Genomic DNA, 19,633 nt, shown 5'->3' on the forward strand with positions numbered 1-19,633 from the left:
GCCTCAAATCAATGATTTGGAACAAAAGGAAAAAATAAACATCCAACCAGGATAGAATGAAGAAACAAGAATTCAAAAAAAAATGAGGAGAGGCTTAGAAACCATCAGAACAACTTTAAACATTCAACATCTGAGTCATCAGGCTGCCAGAAGGAGAAAAGGAAGAGCAAGAAATTAAAAACTTATGTGAAAAACCAATGAACGAGAACTTCCCCAATCTGGCAAAGGAAATAGACTTCCAGGAAGTCCAGGAAGCTCACAAAGTCCCAAAGAGGTTGGACCCAAGAAAGCACACACCAAGGCACATTATAATTACAGTACCCAAAATTAGAGATAAGAAGAGAATCTTAAAAGCAGCAAGAGAAAAGGAGACAGTTACCTACAAAGAAGTTCCCATAAGACTATCAGCTGATTTCCCAAAAGAAACCTTGCAGGCAAGAAGGGACTGGAAAGAAGTATTTGAAGTCATGAAAGGCAAGGACCTATATCCAAGATTGCTCTATCCAGCAAAGCTATCATTTAGAATGGAAGGCTAGATAAAGTGCTTCCCACATAAGGTCAAGTTAAGGGAGTTTGTCATCATCACACCCTTATTATATGAAATGTTAAAGGGACTTATCTAAGAAATAGAAGAAGATCAAGAACTATGAACAATAAAATGACAACAAACTCACAACTGTCAACAACTGAACCTAAAAAACAAAAACAAAAACTGAGCAAACAACTAGAACACGAACAAAATCACAGAAATGAAGATCACATGTAGGGTTATCAATGGGGAGCGGGAAGGAGGAATGGTGTAAAAAGGTACAGGGAATAAGGAGCATAATTGGTAAGTACAAAATAGACAGGGGGAGGTTAAGAATACTATAGGAAATGGAGAAGCCAAAGACCTTATATGTATGACCATGGACATGAACAAAGGGCGGGGGGTGGAATGTAAGAAGGAGGGGGGTACAGGGAAAAGGGTGATAAAGGGGAGAAAAAAATTGGGACAACTGTAAAAAAATAATGAATAAAATATATACTTTAAAAAAAGTTTCCTCAGAAAAATGGTCTAGGCCTACTAAATGCATGGACAAATAGGCAGCTGAGACCCAAAATCCCATGCAGTTAACTGAGCATGGCTGCACTAAATTCAGCATAGAAAACTTTTCAAGTGGACATCAAACTCTTACTTTGGGCATAAAAATCACACAAATAAACAAAGACCCCTTGGTCAAACACCCACTGACAGCTATTTTAATTAGGGCTCTTGATTCAGTCTCTAAAATAAAAATGTACTCTGGTTATATAAATAGTTAACTTGGGAGACATAAACTCTAACATATCAAGAATTACCTCAAGTCTAAATATACCGATTAAAAGGAAGACACTGGCAGAGCAGATTAAACACACACACACAACACAACTGTAGGCTGTCCGCAAAAAACTCTCTTCAACGAATGGCAGAGGGATGCTGAAAGAAAAAGGATGGAGACGGATATACCATGCAAACATTTACAAAAAAAGAATTGGCTATATAAGATGGAGTAGATTTAGTAGATTTTAGAACAAAGGAAATTACTAGAGACAAAGAGGAACATTATAAAGTGATAAAAGGATCAATCTACCAGGAAGACATAATGAGCTGCAATGGTTATGCACCAAACAACTGAGCTTCAAAACACATAGAGCAAAACTGACAGAGCTGAAAGAAGAAATAGACAATCCCACAATCATAGTTGAGGACTTCAATCCCCTTACTGGCAACTGAAAGAACTACTGGATGTAAAATCATGAAGGAGAGATAAGATGTGAACAACACAATCAGCCAACAGGATCTAGTAGACACATACAGAACATTCTACCCAACAATAGCAAAATACACATTTTTTTTCAAGCATCCATGGAACACTCAACAAGACAGGCTATATTTGGGGCCATAAAACAAACTAAAAATTTTAAAAGAATTGAAACTATACCAAGTGTATTCTCTCATCATAATAAATTCAAAGTAGAAGTCAGTAACAGAAAGACAAGAAAATCTCTAAACACTTGGAAATTAAACAACATATTTCTTTGTAACCCATGGGTCAAAGAAAACTCAAAGAAAATTTTAAAAATACATTTAATTAAATAGTTAACATGCTGTATAAGGTTAGATATAGAAGAGTTGGTATTATAGGATATCTAACCAAGAATAATTATTCAGAAACCACTGATTTTAAGTCACAGGTCTATTACCTGTTCAGCTCTTCCTAACAATAAAAGCATGAGTCAGTGTGCTTGGACATTCTAGAGAAGTGCCTGGCACATCACAGGAGTTCAGTCCACACATATCTGTTGAACGAACCAATGTCTGCCTTCCTGTGTGGACTGACAAGTAGTGGGCGGGAGCACGGCATCTAGAGCTGGGGGCATGGGGTTAAGTTCCCACTGTGGAATCTCGGGGAAGCAATGGAATCTTTGCCTTTGTGTCCTTAGTCATGAAATAAAATTGATCATCATAAAAGACTATGTCAGAAGATTGCTGCGAGGATTGGAGTGCACACAATACACAAAATATTTTAAGCACCCAGTAAGCATTAGCTAGCATACTACTTGGGGTTGTGGGAAGAAAATTGTCATTCCCCTTCCCCAAAGAAAGTCAAGTACTCGTTAGACAGAAAAGAGTAAATATATTTCACTATGTTTCACAAAGAGTATCACAATGTCCAGGGAGCAGCCCCCAGGACAGGCACAGGCTTGAGAACTATTACCCATGAGGCTATCTCAGCTCTATATCTCGTGATACCTTTAAAGCAACGGTTCGCAGCCACAGCTGCACATTGGAATCACTTGGGGAGCTTTAAAAATCATGATGCCCTGTTCCCATCCCCGGAGATTCTGATTTCATTCATCTGTAGTGCAGCCCGGACCACCCCCAAGAGACTGTCATGTGCAGCCGAGGTCAGAAGGCACTGCTTCCAGGAACATAATTTCACTGCTCCCACCATCTAGTGATTCCCAAATGGAGGCGAAGCCATTCACCGGCAGTCACGGGGCACTGGTACTCTTCAGTATGATTCTAGAAGTTAAGTAATGACAAAAGTAATGCCTTCCCCTTTTCCACCACTGAATTGCTCCATTACTCTAAATTACGTTGGTAAAGGAGCATTAATGTTGCAGGAGTCTAATGTAATAGAAGTTTTTATCCCTGAAGGCCTGAGAATCAAATAAAACTGGAGTGAGCAACACTGAAATCAGAAGAGCTTCTAGCCCTCTGTACTTGTTATTCTTGTTAAAAGGACCTTTAAGTACATGTGTGTAACAGCAATGATCTTGGTAAGCCCTGGGTTTTGCATGTTATACAACATGCATTTTAGGTGAGTGTTTGGATGGGGAGCATTTCTATAACAACATGGAGATGAAATATTGGCAGCACAAGGAAACCATGAGTGCCTGCAGAATGGCTTATCTGATGGTGATACAGACATGAAATACAAAGAGAAAACCCCAAATGGTAAATGGCCTTGTGAATGACTGCAGTTATGACATGTTGGTCCAACTGAAGAGAGGGAATTGGAAAGTGATATGAGAAAATACTGCACTCAGAGACGGGGACCCATCTGTAAACCTTTTGTGAAAGTTGTCTTCTGGCCTCAGGGCCTCATCCATTTCAATAAAGATGGCAGTCATTAAGCTGTCACCAACACAGAATAAGACAATTCAAATTCCACAGCTACAAAGAAAAACACTCCAGACTCTGTCCTCCTTTGTATGATAGTTTATTCTCAAAGTAGACCATGGGGGAAGGTCTCAGGGGACTGGAAGACCATGGTGAGTGCAAGGGTTCTCCAAGTGTCATTTGTGGGCCTGTGGTCCAAATGCCCTGCAGGCTGGCCTTCGGTTTTACCCCTGCTAACAACCGGATACAGCTGAATTTCTGCTTTTTCTCCCACTGCCACGTGCAAAATCTAGATACTTCATACTTTCTCACTAATTCCCCTTCATATAAGCTTATGGAGTCTTAACTGTAGTGGTTGGGGCTTATGAAGAAACCTGGTGCCACACAGAAGGAACACAGATCAAAGGGTGTAAGAAGAGCTGTTATAACCAGGCACATCCCGAGAATTAGGGGCAGTCCTGCAGCTTCAGGCACAGAAAGCCTGGACAGTTAGGATTCCCCATTGAGTGCTCTCAGAAGCTATGAGATGTCAAGGACTGAGGGGGAGCCACATTTCTTGACTTAAGCAGAAAAGACACCTTTCCGTGAATCACACCAGCACCTGTCTTCAGGAAAGACCGTTTCCCTGCATACTGGCTCTCTTAAAGAAGCAGGTGCGACAGAAACAGTGGGCTGACAGATGCCTCTCTGTAGCAGAGCACTAAAAGAATAATTCTTGACTTCCAGCCAAGATGGAGGCATAGGTAGACGCAATGTGCCTCCTCCCACAACCAAAACTAAGGAAAACAAAAACTTAGAAGCAAAAAAACAACCAGAACAGAAATGAACTGAATGGAAGTCTAACTCCCATACATCCAGACCGGTAAGGAGGGGCGGAGACGGAGGCCTATGGAGAGGGGTCTAGGGGTCCCGGCAGGAAAAAGCGGTAGCTGGCAGACGCGGGCGTGCAGGGCGCAGACATCAGTTGGCGGACCCCAGAACTGCAGGGGCAGCTGATGGACCCGGTGGCAGACCCTGGGCTCGGGGGCAACGAGCAGACCCAGTGAGGTGCGCAAGGCAGCTGGCTGTCGGAAGTCACACATTTGTGTGCAGATAAACTAGGCGAAAACGGCAGCAACACAGACCACGCAACCCAGGGACCCAGTGCCAGGAAACAAAGCCTGAAGGCACCGATTGAAATCAACTGTGGGGGTTGAGGCCGGGAGAATCTCTCAGCCTCACAGGAGGCTCCTTGGGGAGACCCACAGAGTCTGAGAAAGTACATAGCCCACCCACCCGGGAGCCAACACCAGAAGGGCCCAATTTGCTTGTGGGAAGCAGCAAAGGGGACTGAAGTCCTAGAGAGAGCGGAGCAGGCGCCATTGTGCCCTCTCGGACCCTGCCCCCATGAACAGCGTCACAACCCAGCAACTGAGGTGTCCCGCCTTGGTGAACACCTAAGGCTCCGCCCCTCATACACAACAAGCGTGACCAGACCAAGGGGGGCAGGAAGATGGCTCAAACAGAATTAAGAGCCCCTCCGCCAGTAGTTTTAAGTGACCAAGAGATAGCCAACCTATCAGATGCACAGTTCAAAGCACTGGTGATCAGGATGCTCACAGAATTGGTTGACTTTGGTCATAAATTAGATGAACAAATGCAGGCTACGATAAGAGAAATGAAGGAAAATGCACAGGGAACCAATAGTGATGGAATGAAAACTGGGTTTCAAATCAATGGAAGGGACCAGAAGGAAGAAAGGAACAACCAAACACAAAAGAATGAAGAAACAAGAATTCAAAAAAATGAGGAGAAGCTTAGGAACCTCCAGGACATCTTTAAACGTTCCAACATCCGAATTATAGGGGTACCAGAAGGGGAAGAGTACATGCGTGTAACAAACAAGCTGAAAAGTTATTTGGACAAATAATAAAGGAGAACTTTCCCAGTCTGGCAAGGGAAATAGACTTCCAGGAAGTCCAGGAAGCTCAGAGAGTCCCAAAGAAGTTGGACCCAAGGAGGAACACACCAAGGCACATCATAATTACACTAGCCAAGGTAAAAATGAAGGAGAGAATTCTAGAAGCAGCAAGAGATAAGGGAACAGTTACCTATAAAGGAGTTCCCATCAGAATGTCAGCTTATTTCTCAAAAGAGACCTTACAGGCAAGAAGGGGTTGGAAAGAAGTATTCGGAGTCATGAAAAGCAAGGACCTACATCCAAGATTGCTCTATCCAGCTAAGCTTTCATTTAGAATGGAAGGGCAGATAAAGTGCTTCTCAGATAAGGCCAAGTTAAAGGAGTTCATCATTACTAAACCCTTATTATATGAAATGTTAAAGGGACTTATCCAAGAAAAAGAAGATAAAAAATATGAACAGTAAAAAAAGACATCAAACTCATAGTTAGTAACAACCATAACTAAAACAAAAGCAAACTAAGCAAACAAATAGAACAGGAACAGAACCACAGAAATGGAGATCACATGGAGGGTTAGCAACAGGGGAGTGGGAGGAGGAGAGAGAGGGAAAAGATATAGAAAATAAGTAGCAAAGACAATAGGTAGAAAATAGACAGGAAGGGCAAGAATAGTATGGGAAATGTAGAAGCTGAAGAACTTATGACACATGGACATGAGCTAAAGGGGGAGAATGTTGGGTGGGAGGGGGTGGGCAGGGTGAGGGGAGTGAAGGGGGAAAATGGGACAACTGTAATAGAATAATCAATAAAATATATTTAAAAAAAAAGACTGGAGAAAGCCAAAACTCTCTGTGACCTAAAGCATTCCTGAGAGTACGCTTAATACAACTTTAAAGACATTAAAAGTTTATGGTTGCAAAAAAAAAAAAAAAAAAAAAGAATTCTTGTGTGGTGGGTAGGCTTATTTTCAGATTAAATTATAAATAACTACATCAATGCATATTTCAGTTGCCTCCTTCTTAAATTCCAACTAGGAAACAAGGAGTGTGTTTTATACAAATCTAGTAAAGCACACACATGCTGAAGCATCACCAGGAATCTCTGATTCTCTGAGCAACGTAGTGATGAGGAATGCGTAGTGCTAGGAAGTAAAATGTGAATTTACCCAGAGGGGCTTGTTTCTCACCCTGTTTCACATCCCCCCGCCACCAGCTTACCTCAGCAGTGCGTTATGTGTAAGATTAGAAGCAACATGGCAGCATTGGGAAGAGAAAGGAGACTGTTCCTCTTAAACAGCAACACTGACATGTTCTCACAGTGCCAGGCACAGGCAAGGACGGTGTGTCCCACCCCTGCTCTCTGCGGCTCTGGTCTCGCACTACTGAGGGATGCCAGGTCCACGCACTTAAGCAAGTTCCCCCTGCACCAAGACATTTCCCTGCACAAGTACCAATCATGCTCCTTTTTGCTGGAAACAAAGTTACAATTCTTTTTCCAAGTTTTAAAGGCCATCATGAACTAGACACCAGCCTTATAATGCAGCAGATTCTCGTGTGTGGCTAATAAAATCACAATTGCTCTTTCCAGTCACATCTTACAACTGTGCAGCCTCAGTGACCCCAGCTGGGCCCCCAGTGCGCAAGATGTTTGCCCTCCCATCTGCCCCACGCTGCCAGGCGGCACCTCCCTAATCACTGTCCTGTTTAATCTTCATGCATGTATGATGTCTCTTACTGCGTTTACAATGTCTCTTATTCCCAACTAGAGTAGGGATTTCATCTTATTTTGAATCATTGCTACACTCTACGACCTAAAAAATGGGGAGGACTTTAGCAGAAGCTGAGTAAAGACAAGCAGACAGGTGTGCCTCTAGGGGCTGCAGTGTAGTTGAGGCTTTAAAATGTCACAGCTCTCTAGCTAACGACCCTGCCCGAGGACTTCGGCAAGGCTACCCAAGCTCCCCTTGACCCCCAAATCACAGCACGGGGCAATACCCAAATGGACCTGAGAACTGCCCTGCGTTTGGAAGAGTGCAAACCACAGACACAAATATGTTCTTGTAGTCAAAATGCATTTCTGAGTCCTCAAGATGCAGCACAGCAGCCGGGGCACAGAAAGGGCTCAGCATGAGTTTGCTACATGACCACATATGCATGACATCACTGGCACCCCAGCACCCCAGTAGCTGCTCAGAGTTTAAATCAACAGACATGTATCAACCCCTTTTTATGCACAAAGCTCAAAATTATAGACACAGGGATAAAACAATATTTTGTCTTCCTAAGTAAACACACACACCACACACACACAACCACCCCTGAATGCACGCACACGTACGGTCCCCTCAGTGGTCCCCATGGGACTCCCCTCTGTGACCTCACGTCCACCCGTCTTGTCACCCACTCCGCACGCCTGCAACAGTGTTTGAGCGGGCACTCGATGCTGTTGAAGGAGTAGGAACTAAAAAGGCCGTCTACTCTTTAATGCCTGTGTGAACACATGTCCTCTGAGGAAACCAAGGTGAAGAGAAATCCTTTAACCATTATTTTTAGAGAAGACAGTTAACCTACATTCCCATGCCAACTCACGCTTTTACGTGCTGCTTCTCCTCTGAAGAATTAGCTCCATTTTTTTCTCAAGCTGACAACTCTAAAGAGCTTACATTTTATCCCTGAGAGCTTGTGCTTCAGCACTTACTCATGTTCTGCCCCAGGGACTCATCTATCATGTTAACATTTAAAAAGCTCTATGAACTGGGTCCTGCCACACAGTCTTGCTTTAAAAAGACAAACAATTTCACAAAAGACAACCGACACCCAGAAGAGATGACCAGTTCACCGCCAGGAGTACCTGCGGTGTCTGGAAATGAAAGAAGAGCTTCTTTTACTGCTGCTCTCGCTTACTCAAATGGGGGCCAGGTCCAAAGAGCGCCGCTGCCCTGTCTCCGTGACAGGGAGGTCCCAGCCACAGCCTGCCCGGGAGGAAGGGGCAGCTGGGTCAAGACCACAGCAGAGTCTGCACTGAGCACAAAGGGCAAAAGGAAGGAGCCCTGGGCCCGAGAAACTAGAGCTTAACAGCAATTAACATGATGAACGGAAAGTCAATAAGGATAAAGGGTAAAATTCCAGACAAGAATAACGGTCAGGCTTTGAAAGACTCAGCCGTTCATAAACTCCAGCAGGCGAGAAGCCACGGCCCTAACAAACTCGCCTGCAGCTTCGGCTCCGGGGCTCGGTGCACGTCTGCAGCTCGCAGTGCTTCCCAGCCCAGAAGTGTCTTTCCACATGCCAGCCGCACCATCCCGCCCGTGCCATCCAACTCTTAATGGGGCTCTAATTAGGGAAACACTGAGGAGTCATGAAATCCTGGTGCTCTCTCTAGCCAAAGAAGGCTCAGGGCTTTGGAATGGAACACAGCAGCCCAGAGAAAGAAATGAGGAAGAATGAAAACGAACCTTCCAAGGTATGCTGGAATAAATGTGAGTGAATACTGATATTCTTCCTACGTCCAGAATTCTCCACATCACACAGTTCCCAAGAGACACCCTTTCACGTCAACAGACACTGTATGCACAAAAATGACTACTAACACACTGCAGACATTTCAAATATGGCCACTGGTAACCATAATATTAAAACACTGGGTTAGATTGCAATTGTAACTTTGTGAATGAAACTTCTCAAACCTTCTTCACCAAGAAACTTGTAATTTTGCTTATATTAAATGATATTTTGGAGATGAGGCAAAAAAAAAAAAGGGCAATGAACCTACCACTGTCTCAATGGTGTCTTAGAGAAAATCAGCTATACTGGCAGAGGATATGAGGAGCCAGGAGAGGAATCTAACAAGTTTCTGGGACTCTAAAACACTTTCTCCCAGCCCACCAACAAGTAATCTCGGTGGTAACAATCATTAGCATCTGTTGGGCCAGGCACTGCTAAAAATGCATTAAGTGCAGTAGTCCACATATTCCTTGAAAAAACTCAGGAGGCATTATCAATGTTCATTTAGAGGAGTTAGGCACCCTATCCACGTACCACAATTAGTTAAATGGTTCAAGTGAGGCTTAACTCTAGGCAGCCTGCCTCCAAAGCCAGACTTACGAAAGAAGACAGTGCAGGGATGGGACTGTCTAATAAACGCGCCCCACTGTGAGAGAAGAGAAAATGCATCCTGATCTCCTTCTCTAGTTCCTGGCACAGAGCTCTTCTGTATAATTTCCCAAGTGGTAACAGCACTAGGACCATTTTTTGTTTCAGTATTTGGCCTTTGAACCTAGGTTTTTGCCTAGGGATCCTGAAACCCTTCTAGAATTTCCTTGGGTGACAGGACCATCTTTTGTTTTGATGAAGTGACTCTGAGTGGGCTCCTGGATGGCTCCTGGGTGAGGGCTGGTCACCAGAGAGACCAAGTCACTATTAGAAGCTTGGAATTGTCAGCCCCGCCCCCAAATCTCTAGAGAAGAGAGAAGTGTTGAAAATGGAGTTGATGATTAGCCATGCCTGCATAATAAGACCTCCATAAAACCCCAAACATACAGGGCTCAGGTGTTGGGAACCACCCTGTCTGGATTCAGAAACTGTAACCCCCCGTGGCTAAGGCTGAGTGAGAGACCTTGGGGCCATAAGCCACTAAGGAGACAAAGCTTATCTCCCTGGCAGCGGCTCCGCCTCTGCCCCCTTTACTTCACCTGCTTGGCCCCCAGTGTATGACTGGTTAGTCAATGACGGGTAAGATTCCTTAAGGCAGGGATGACCTAAGACAGGCATGGTCACGAAGGGGCCCTCAGGGAAGGACTTGGGGGGCTATACAAAAAGGGGGTGATGGACCCTTGCCCTTCGGCTTTGACATAAGCCTAAGTCCTCATTCTATTTACAGGAAGTCTCCTAATCTTTTGGCTGCCTTACTTCCCCTGCCTGACTTAAGCGTGAAACAATGCTGGAGGTGGGTGTAGCCCTGTTCTGGAAAGGGTGGGTTCCCTAGGGCATCAGGCATAAGAAAGTGCATAAAATCCTATGAAACCTACTTTGCTAATACCCTCAATTTAAATGATAAGAGTCCAATCAGGAAGCGAGTTTGTTCCCCAAAGTTTTATGGCCCTTTAACTACCTGACCCTGACTCAGAATAAGCCCTCAGAGTTCTCTGAATGTTATCTATTGTTTGATCATTTCTACCTGACAATGACTGATGAGCTTTAACTATACACCCTGTATTCCTATGCAAATTAACCCAATAAGAGCCCACTGAGGAACAGGTTCCTTGTCCTTCCCCTTTGAGAGATAGGCCACCTTTCTTCCCCAAGCAGATCATGTCTTGGTAGACTTATTCTCATCCATGGCAGATGGGGGGGCCCTGTGGGCAGAGCCCCCTCACACTCAGGGAGCTTTCAGGTTGATGAACAGGTGGAAGTGCAGGAGAGTGGTGGACCTGGAGAGGGTGTGGAAGTTCCACACCCCTCCCGTCCCATGCATCTCTTCCATCTGGATGTTCCTCTGTATCCTTTATCATATCCTTCTCTAAGAAACCAGTTATCTAGTAAGTAAAATGTCTGTGAGTTGCTCTAGCATCTAAAATAGGTATAGGGGGCAGAGAAGGATCCTGTGGGATTGAGTCCTTAACCTGTGGAGCCCAGTGCTGTCTTCAGGCAGATAGTTTCAGAACTGAGTTGAATTATAGGACACCCAGATAGTGTAAGAGAAATGTCTGTTGGCCGTGTAGGGAACATCCACTCCCCACACACATGCACATTGGAATTGGGTGTAGAATCCTTTTACCTGTTCACCAGTCACAGTAGAATTGATGGGTTTTGATTTTACATAGAGCCAAGATTGTTGAAAACTAATTATATGCAATTATAAGTGTGTGTAAATATGGCCAAGAAGAAACAATCGCCCCCATTGGGAGGGTAGAAGATGTATCTCCTATAGGTACAGTATGGAGATTGGGGGATGGGATCCCTGAGACAAGTTAACAAGAAAGAGAGGGGTGTGAGTCGCAGTGGGAGGTGGTGTCCTTGGAAGAGATGGAGGATGGGCCGAGGGAGAGAACCAGAATGACTACTAAAACACCAGGTGCACAGTTAAAACAGCTTTCTACTTTGAAGACTCAAATCAAAATACAGAGATATGAAGGAATAAAAGTATCATATGAAATCGTCACTGTTAAATATTTACTGAATAGCACAGTGATTACCTTTATGTGTTTAGACCTTTAATTCCTAGCCTTTGTCTCAGAGAAAAAATAAAATAAGCAAAAACTTACTCATCACTCTGCAGAGCCATCAAAGGAAATGTTTTTGCTCCTATGCTCTTGTTCCTACCCACTCTGTGAGTTCATTCATTCACTCAACAAACATTTGTCAGCATCTATGTATTAGGGCTTAACGTTTGAGCTATTCAGTGGTATGAGGAATGGCTCCTCATCTCAGTTCAGTGGGGGGCCCAGAAAATGTAGCAACCACAGGACACAGATGCTATGAAAGAGAGGTGAGTGGGGTCTGCACCATCAAGTGTCCTATTGTCACTGGCTCCCTGGACAATGACATCTTTCTTTTGCCTTATAAAACAGAGCTGAGTATATATTTCCAATTTCAAATTTAAAATAAAAAGCTCTCCTTCCATCCTTCCACCCTTTTGCTAGGAGGCTTTTACTCAGGAAGCCAAGTTGAGCTGCTCTCAGCTGTGATGGTTCATTTACATACACTTCTGAGTGCTGTGTGTTCTAACTGAAGCCTCTGTCCACAACTTGAGTGGCACACGCAGAAGCCAAATCTGGCTCCAGGCTCAGAAAATGCCCGATCGCCTCCACGGACTAATCACCACATGGACCAGCTGCCTTCATGGATCATCTGCTCTCTCAATGTCCCCAAAATGTCTCTAACTTCTGGGATTGAGCGTAAGAGCCAACAGTGTCCAGGAGCCAATGCTGATCGATAGCCTCCCTCCTGCAGCCGACTTTCCAGCTCCTCTGGAAATAGCACAGAGAACACTACTAATTTAGGCATTCTAAATATATGGCGCATAATACAGACCAAGCTGCAGATGGCAGGCCACATATGAGAGGCTGCTGCAGCTCACGCTACTTTTCACAAACCGACTGCAAAACATATTTTTGGGAAAGAAGGGAAAAGGGAGAGACAGGCTAAAAAAGAAAAGGCACTGTTGACAGTGGGATCTTTTTTTTTAAGGGAAGGAAGAAGAGGTGTTTTGTTCTTTCCTCTTGCCATTTAAAACTCCAATCCTGCTCCTAGGAGCATCAGGAGGCTCTTCTGTAAAAAAGTTAGAAAGCAGTGTAAGGTGCCAGAAGGAAATGACTCAGACAGAGAGCAGCAGAGCCGCTGGCAATGTCAGCTGAACACAGGTTCTGCCGAACCCTCGTTTAGGCCCATGAGGACCAAGAGCCACTGTCCTCCAGAGCCAATGTGTGAGGGTAAAGCTGCCTCCACGTGGAACTTTATGTTGAATTGTTCCCTCCAGTGTGGATACCTGCAATCAACCACAGTGAAGGCAGAGACAGAACTTAGGGCACAAAAAACCTGTGTTCAAACTTCTTCCAAGACGCTGATAATGTGAACCCTGAGGACTGAGAAGGGCTCCTGGTGGTTACCTGGGAGCAGAGGGTTGGGGAAAAGGCAGAGCCTAGCAGCCATTTCTGCACTGAGGCCTCTCATGTAAACTGTGCTTCATGGAAAAGCCACTAGATTGATTGCCTGCCTGCCTGCCTGCCTGCACTGAGCTCCTGCCATAGAGCCAGCTCTCATAAAGGAGTTTCTGGAGCCCTATCACAACCAACAGGACTGAGGCTTTTCCCATCCGCCTGGAGCTACACAGCTCTGACCAATCAGGGTGGCTCCATTCTGACCAATCAGGGACCAGGGCAGGGACTTCTGTCTCTATAAACCAGCTCCCCTCTGGCTAGGGAGCACACTTTCCACCAAAAACTATGTGACTCTGCTTTAAGCGACTAGAGCAGAGGGGACCTGCCTCACAACCATGCTGTTGCCACAGAAGCAGTGCTGGAGCACTACAGAGCTGTGCACAGCGGGTCTGGACTAAGATGGTGTCAGTCCTGTCAACTAAGAGGGCATCGAGGAAAGCCATGTTTAGAGCGTGCACAGCAGGGCAGCGACTCAGAGGGACACTGCAACCCCTCAAGTCTATGCAGTACAACACGGTAGACAACAGGTGCTCATCCGAAGGGTAGCACCACCCTCTCAAAACATGTGCGGTAGAGTGACGTAATCAATGTGTGCTTATCAAGGTGGCACAAAGAGAATGTGTTAATCAGAAGCTGATGCAACGTTGCCATCACACAAGAGTATTGAAAGCCAAGGCCTTCGAACAGACAGCTGCAATGGCCAAGAGACGCTCTGCTGCTCCAATGGACCTGCTGTAGCTGATGCCGAAGCTGCCACAGACTCCATCTTGCAAGACACTGCCTAGCCTCCCAGACCCAGACCTGATCTGGACCCTTGGGGCTCAGGTTCATTATCCCCCAATTCTCTTGTGTGATGTTACTGCTGACTGTTTCTGAGTGGTTATTATTGTTATTGGGTTACTGTAGATTTGGACTGAACCTGCATTAATAAAAGCTGAGTAAATGGCATCGTCACCTGCGTTGACTCACTGTTATTTCTTGGTGCCGTAGGGCTGGTGGCCCTGCACCTCCTGTCCGTGACAAAGGCCAGAGGCTGGATTATAGGACAGACTCTACCACGAAACATTCGGTCGTGACCTGAGTCATTCCACAGAAGTGCTGTATCACAGCCTGCTCTATTATCTGGAGCTGTCTGCACTAAATAAAGTTTCCCTCTTCACCACACTCAAAATGAGGGACTTGTGTTGGCATTGAATTGGCACCAATGGTCACTAGTTGACAACAATCACCGTCCTAAAAACAACCTTCACCTTCACAGGCTGACTGCCTCCTCCGGTCTTGGTATTTAGGGTGAAGGTCAGTTGAGATTGAGAAAGTTACCTACAATTTTTTTTTCTTTTTGGATTCTTCAGATGGACCAGGAAGCAGGCAGAAGTGCACTAATACCACCTAGAAGTCTGTGTCTGTTTCAACTACCAGATTTTGTCACTATGAAGAAATCAAACATAGTTTCTTTTTTGAATCATGTCAACATGACTCAAGCATTGAGTAAGAGCAACAAATTTTCAAAGTAGAATATTTGGAAAACACAGCATCACCTAGAATTCCACTACTGAGGACTAAAACCATAAATGATTTGTTATAGTATTTTCATCCTCTCAATTTTTTTCTTTACACAGATAGATGTAATCTTTATAATTATTTTCACAATTAAAATTATAGTTTTTCTCATGGCTTTGACCCATTTTACTTAATGGTTACTGAATAAATTATTTTAATTGATACACAGTATTCCACTGCATCAGTCCACATGATGTTCCCAGTCTCCTATTGTCAAGACACTTGGGTCATTCTACTTACTTGCTATTAAAAATAATTCTACAATGAACATTCTTGATATAAAGATTCATGGGCATTTCTGAGAATAAGTTCTCAGAAATAAAAATACTGGGAAAGGTATAAACATTTCAAAGGCTCTTGATATAAACTACCTTACGCAATGGTTGAATTAATTTATACTGTCACTACTCAGTATAAATGTTCATTTCACCTCACCAGTGTCATGCATTGTCACTTTTTTAAGGGTGGCAATTTAACATTCTATTTTTGTTTTAACTTGTATCTATTTCTCACTTTTTCATATGTATATCAGACACCCGTATCTCTTCTTTTGTGATCTGTTTATGTCTTTTGCCCATTTATCCTTCACAATGTTTACCTGGATTGAAGGTTAGGCAAGAACTTGTATGGTGCGCATGCAGTTCTTTAACCAAATAAAACAAGGTCTTTTTAGATTTCACTCTCAGCATTCCATGTGTGTCTCTCTGTTTCTCTCTCCAAAAGGCATGACTGATTCTGAATAACTTTGGTGCCTAACTGAAGGGTACTAAGTCATACTTTTATACCCATTCACTTTGTATGAGGCTATACAGTCTGCTGTTTTTCATGAATTCCAGTGCAATTTAGTTTGTGGGTAGAGGTTACAGAGATTAATGGTTTCATTAAACACAGAAGAAAGGCCAAAGTACACTTTGTACTATTAATAAACTCTATTTACTTATTGACCATAATCATAATTTGAGGAGGTTCAGCCGTGAACTTGAAAATGAATAACACGTTTATGAACTATATAGCCTTATAGGAACACTGGCACCTTTTGAGAATCCTTTAGAAAATGTTGTCCAGAAATTCATAGGATTCAAGTAACAAAATATTAACCCTATGAAATCATGAAGGTTCCTGTTCCGAGAAGCACACAACCTTCACCTGAGATGGACCAACCTTCCCTTGGGCCATGCCTGACATACAGTAAACATTCAGTGAATGCTGGGCAGCAAATTCATCAGCCTCTTCGGTTCTGGCACACTACTCCTGATGTCCTGGTTCAGATCTAACCTCCTGCCTGTTTCCTGGTGTCTAGCTGAACCCCAGACCTCTATCAGTGTCTAGCCCCTTGAACTCTGTGCTGTCTGCTTGGGCCGCCCTGCCAACTGGTACCAGCCAAGCCTTGCTCCTGCCCCTGTCTCACTTGGTTTCGCCCTACAGGCTTTCCTGGGAATGGCATATTCCTCCTCAGTACCAGCTGGAGGCCCAGCTGTGTTTGGTCTCGCAGCTGCTCCTGCCAGCCCGGCTGCTGGGCCCCGCTCTGACAGCCACCGCCCAGCAATGGCATCCGTGCTTTCAGTTCTCATGCCTGAACGTTTGGCTTCAAACTAGTGAAGGCATGCCTGGAAAATGAGTTCCAAATTGGAAATTCGTTCTTCAGGCAGTCAGTGGACACCATAGTCAGAAACATGAAAAGAGAGATTTTTCATATTTCTGTCTGTTGAATTAATAATCTTAGAGTAAAAGCAAATCTAGCTCTTCCTTCTTGCAGCCTCTGCGCCAGCTCCCGGTCCCCTTCTGTAAGGAGGATGGGATGTAGCACTTACACAAGCAGGAAAGAGATTTGACATCAATAAGTATCACAGCAGCCTTACATTCTTTTGTGAAAAAGCCACGATATAAATGTGTTCATAGTAGCTTACTCATCGAACTCTCCTGAGAAACGCCTGTGGAAAACCCTGGGAGTCCACAGCTAGCTGTGAAGAACGACCACCTCCCCAACAAGGTCAGCCCCCCTCCTGTCCTGCCCGCTGCCACGGCCTCAGTTCGGGGGCCTTCACCACCTGACTGTTTTTCAAGTCTTTCATTAGTCTCCGAGCATTCACCCCCCCACCCTTTTTTTTGAGAACCAAGATCATGTCATGTTTATTTGTATTTATTTATAAGTGGCTTTACTGAGATATAATTCACAAAGCAAACACTTTACTATTTAAAGCATACAAGTCACATTTTTTTTTTACTATATTCACATAGCTGTGCAACCACAATCTAATTTAAGAGCACTCGTCTCCCCAGAAAAGAAACCCTGGACCAATCAGCAGTCGCTCGGCAGCCCCTCCCCCACCCCCACCCGCCAGGCCACCGCACTCCACCTTCCGCCATCTCTACAGCTCGGCCTGTTCTGGACACCTCACAGAAATGGAATCACAAAATACGTCATCTTTTGTATCCAGAGTCTTTCACTCAGCATGTTTTCAGGAAACATCTGTGTGGTAACGTGTATCATTTCTATGACAAATAATTCTCTGTCATATGGATACATCACATGTTGTGTATTAATCTACATACTGATGAATATTTGGAATGTTCCACTATTTTGGCTATTGTGAACAATCCTACTACAAACATTCACATACCAGTTTTGGTGTAAATACATGTCCTCATTTCTCAAGTAGAATTGTTGGGTCATGGAGTAACTGTGTGTTTAACATTTTAACCTTTTGTCCTGTAAGGCAGACTGGTGTACAAACCCTTGGATAGCATGCAAAGCTCTCGACAGTTTCTGACCGTGCTAATTCTCTCTCCCGTGCACCACTTATTTGAGGTATGACTCTGCTCTCCTCACGTGTGTACATGGGTGTCCCTCCCACTGGGCCTCGGGGCTCGTGAGGGGGCAGGGACCATGAATGCAGCCTCGTCCCTCCCCAGCTCTGACGATGTCTGTTACACAGAGCATGTCCAGTGCAGGAACAGACCACTTAACATCCAAGCCTTTAAAACTCTCGAAGCATAAGTCTCACTCGCTCCCATTACCCATCTATTCCTGCATTAACACGCTCTGAAGTTTCAAGCAGTGCTTAACCTAGTTACCTCCTCCTGCAACTTAATTTCCTCTCGGCTCTGCTCTCTACCATCAGTATTCTCCCTACAAAAACCTCCACATGAAGTCACCTCTCAGAATTGTATTTAACAAGCCAAAGAGCACTCTCCAACGCTGGAAAGGTCTATTCCTTCGCTTCGTCTATGGTCAGAGTAAAAACCGCAGGCCGGAGGCAGCAGGAGAGCCAGGTAGGATTCAGGTAAGCGTTTCCAGGACGGAGTCACTCTGTGGTGTTTATCCCTCTCCCACCTCAGCTCCTGGAGGCCCTATGACGAGAATGAAGCCATCCGGCCAACGGGCGCAGCAGACCCATCTCTCTGAAGAACAAGCCCGCCTCACTCTGTGGGTGCAGATTTCTGATGGGCAACCTCACGGAAACAGACGGACAGAGGGGAAAGCTCCTCGCAGCCCCTGTTGGCTGCTTGCAGTCAGGACGTCTCAGCGCTGCCATCCGTCGGCTCCCCTTGCCCATAAGTCAGATAGTTTCTGATTTTTGTGCAGAGAAGTGCTGGCTGCTCCCAGAGACATTTACAGTGCAGAGGAAATGGGGGTGGGGGTGGGGTGGGGAAATAGTCCTTTACTTAAGAATGGGTTGTGTTCAAATGTTTACCTCGAAGTCACTCAGAAGTCACAGAAGCAATACGATCTATCTGTGTGGCGAAGTTCTCAGACCAGCCCACAGAAACCTCTGTAACCCACTGTGTGCCCATGGTGCAGCATTTATAGTGCCATATAAATCGGCCCGAAATCCATGCAGTTAGGACTTCAAAAGTTAGAACCACATTTTGAATGGGAAAAGGGATTGCCCCTCCCCCACCAGACAGGTGGCAGGCTGGGCACTAGGGAAGTCTAAGTCACTGGCGATAGCCCCAATGGCTCGCAGGGCACGATGGGCTCCAGACCATGAGGATGGGCACAGGGATGGGGAGGTGGCAGTGGTGGAGGGGGGCAGGTAGGGAAGCAGAGGTGACTGTCTGGGACAGGGACCCACAGGAAGAAGAGGATTAGAAGGGAGAGCACAGCCCCCCAGGGTGCTAAAGTCTTAGCTTTATTTCCTAACTGAAGGTTTGTGCATGGTGCAGATGAAGAGGTGGGCAGCGGGTGTTGACAGTTCGCCACCAATGTATCCCCAGACCTGCAGGGGTAGGGCCGTGCAGGAGCCAGTGGATATTCGAGGCGGGGATGAGATATTACCTTTTCCCTTCCCTCTAATACCATTTCACCCCACGCCCCAGCCCAGCTACCGTGGGACTTGTGTCAACACTGCCGTGAGGACACCAGGGATTCTGGGTAAAGACCAAGGTGAAAAGAAGCAAGGGATGGAAAACAATAACCCCAAATCCTGGGGGCAAACAAGGAGACAGCTCAGCCCCCAGTTTGGGGTGTTTGTGGTGTTTGGGGATGTGTGCTTGTAAAGGGTATCTGGTCACAATACGAATAAGTTTACTTTTATGATGACATGGCATCTGACAGATGACATCCAAGTGCCCATCACTTCCACATTAAAAACTCAAACAAATGATAATACAAGGTTACAAGGTAGGGTTTGAGGCAACAGTGTCATTTCTTTGATTCATGGCCACAGGAAAGAGGTCATGGGATTTGAGGTTTTCATTAAAGTAAATCTAATGACAGACTTCCAGATTCGGGGTGTGACTGCAACATTCCCATTCTCGGGTAAAATCAGTGCAAGTCAGCTCTGTCAAACTGCTGGACTGTGTGTGGTGCCTGAAACCAGACTGTAAGAAGAGATTATTGATTTGTATGGAAATGGAAATAGAC

The 19,633-nt window shown here is 44.9% G+C and overlaps 1 protein-coding gene across 3 annotated transcripts in view; it reads right to left on the reverse strand.

Annotated features, from left to right (window-relative positions):
* Positions 1-19,633, reverse strand: part of CSGALNACT1 (chondroitin sulfate N-acetylgalactosaminyltransferase 1) — a 250,336-nt gene that overhangs the window by 50,983 nt on the left and 179,720 nt on the right. The gene's annotated exons all lie outside the window — the stretch shown is intronic.

Source organism: Phyllostomus discolor, chromosome 11 (assembly GCF_004126475.2).
Source record: "Phyllostomus discolor isolate MPI-MPIP mPhyDis1 chromosome 11, mPhyDis1.pri.v3, whole genome shotgun sequence".
NCBI classification, from domain to species: Eukaryota; Metazoa; Chordata; class Mammalia; order Chiroptera; family Phyllostomidae; genus Phyllostomus; species Phyllostomus discolor.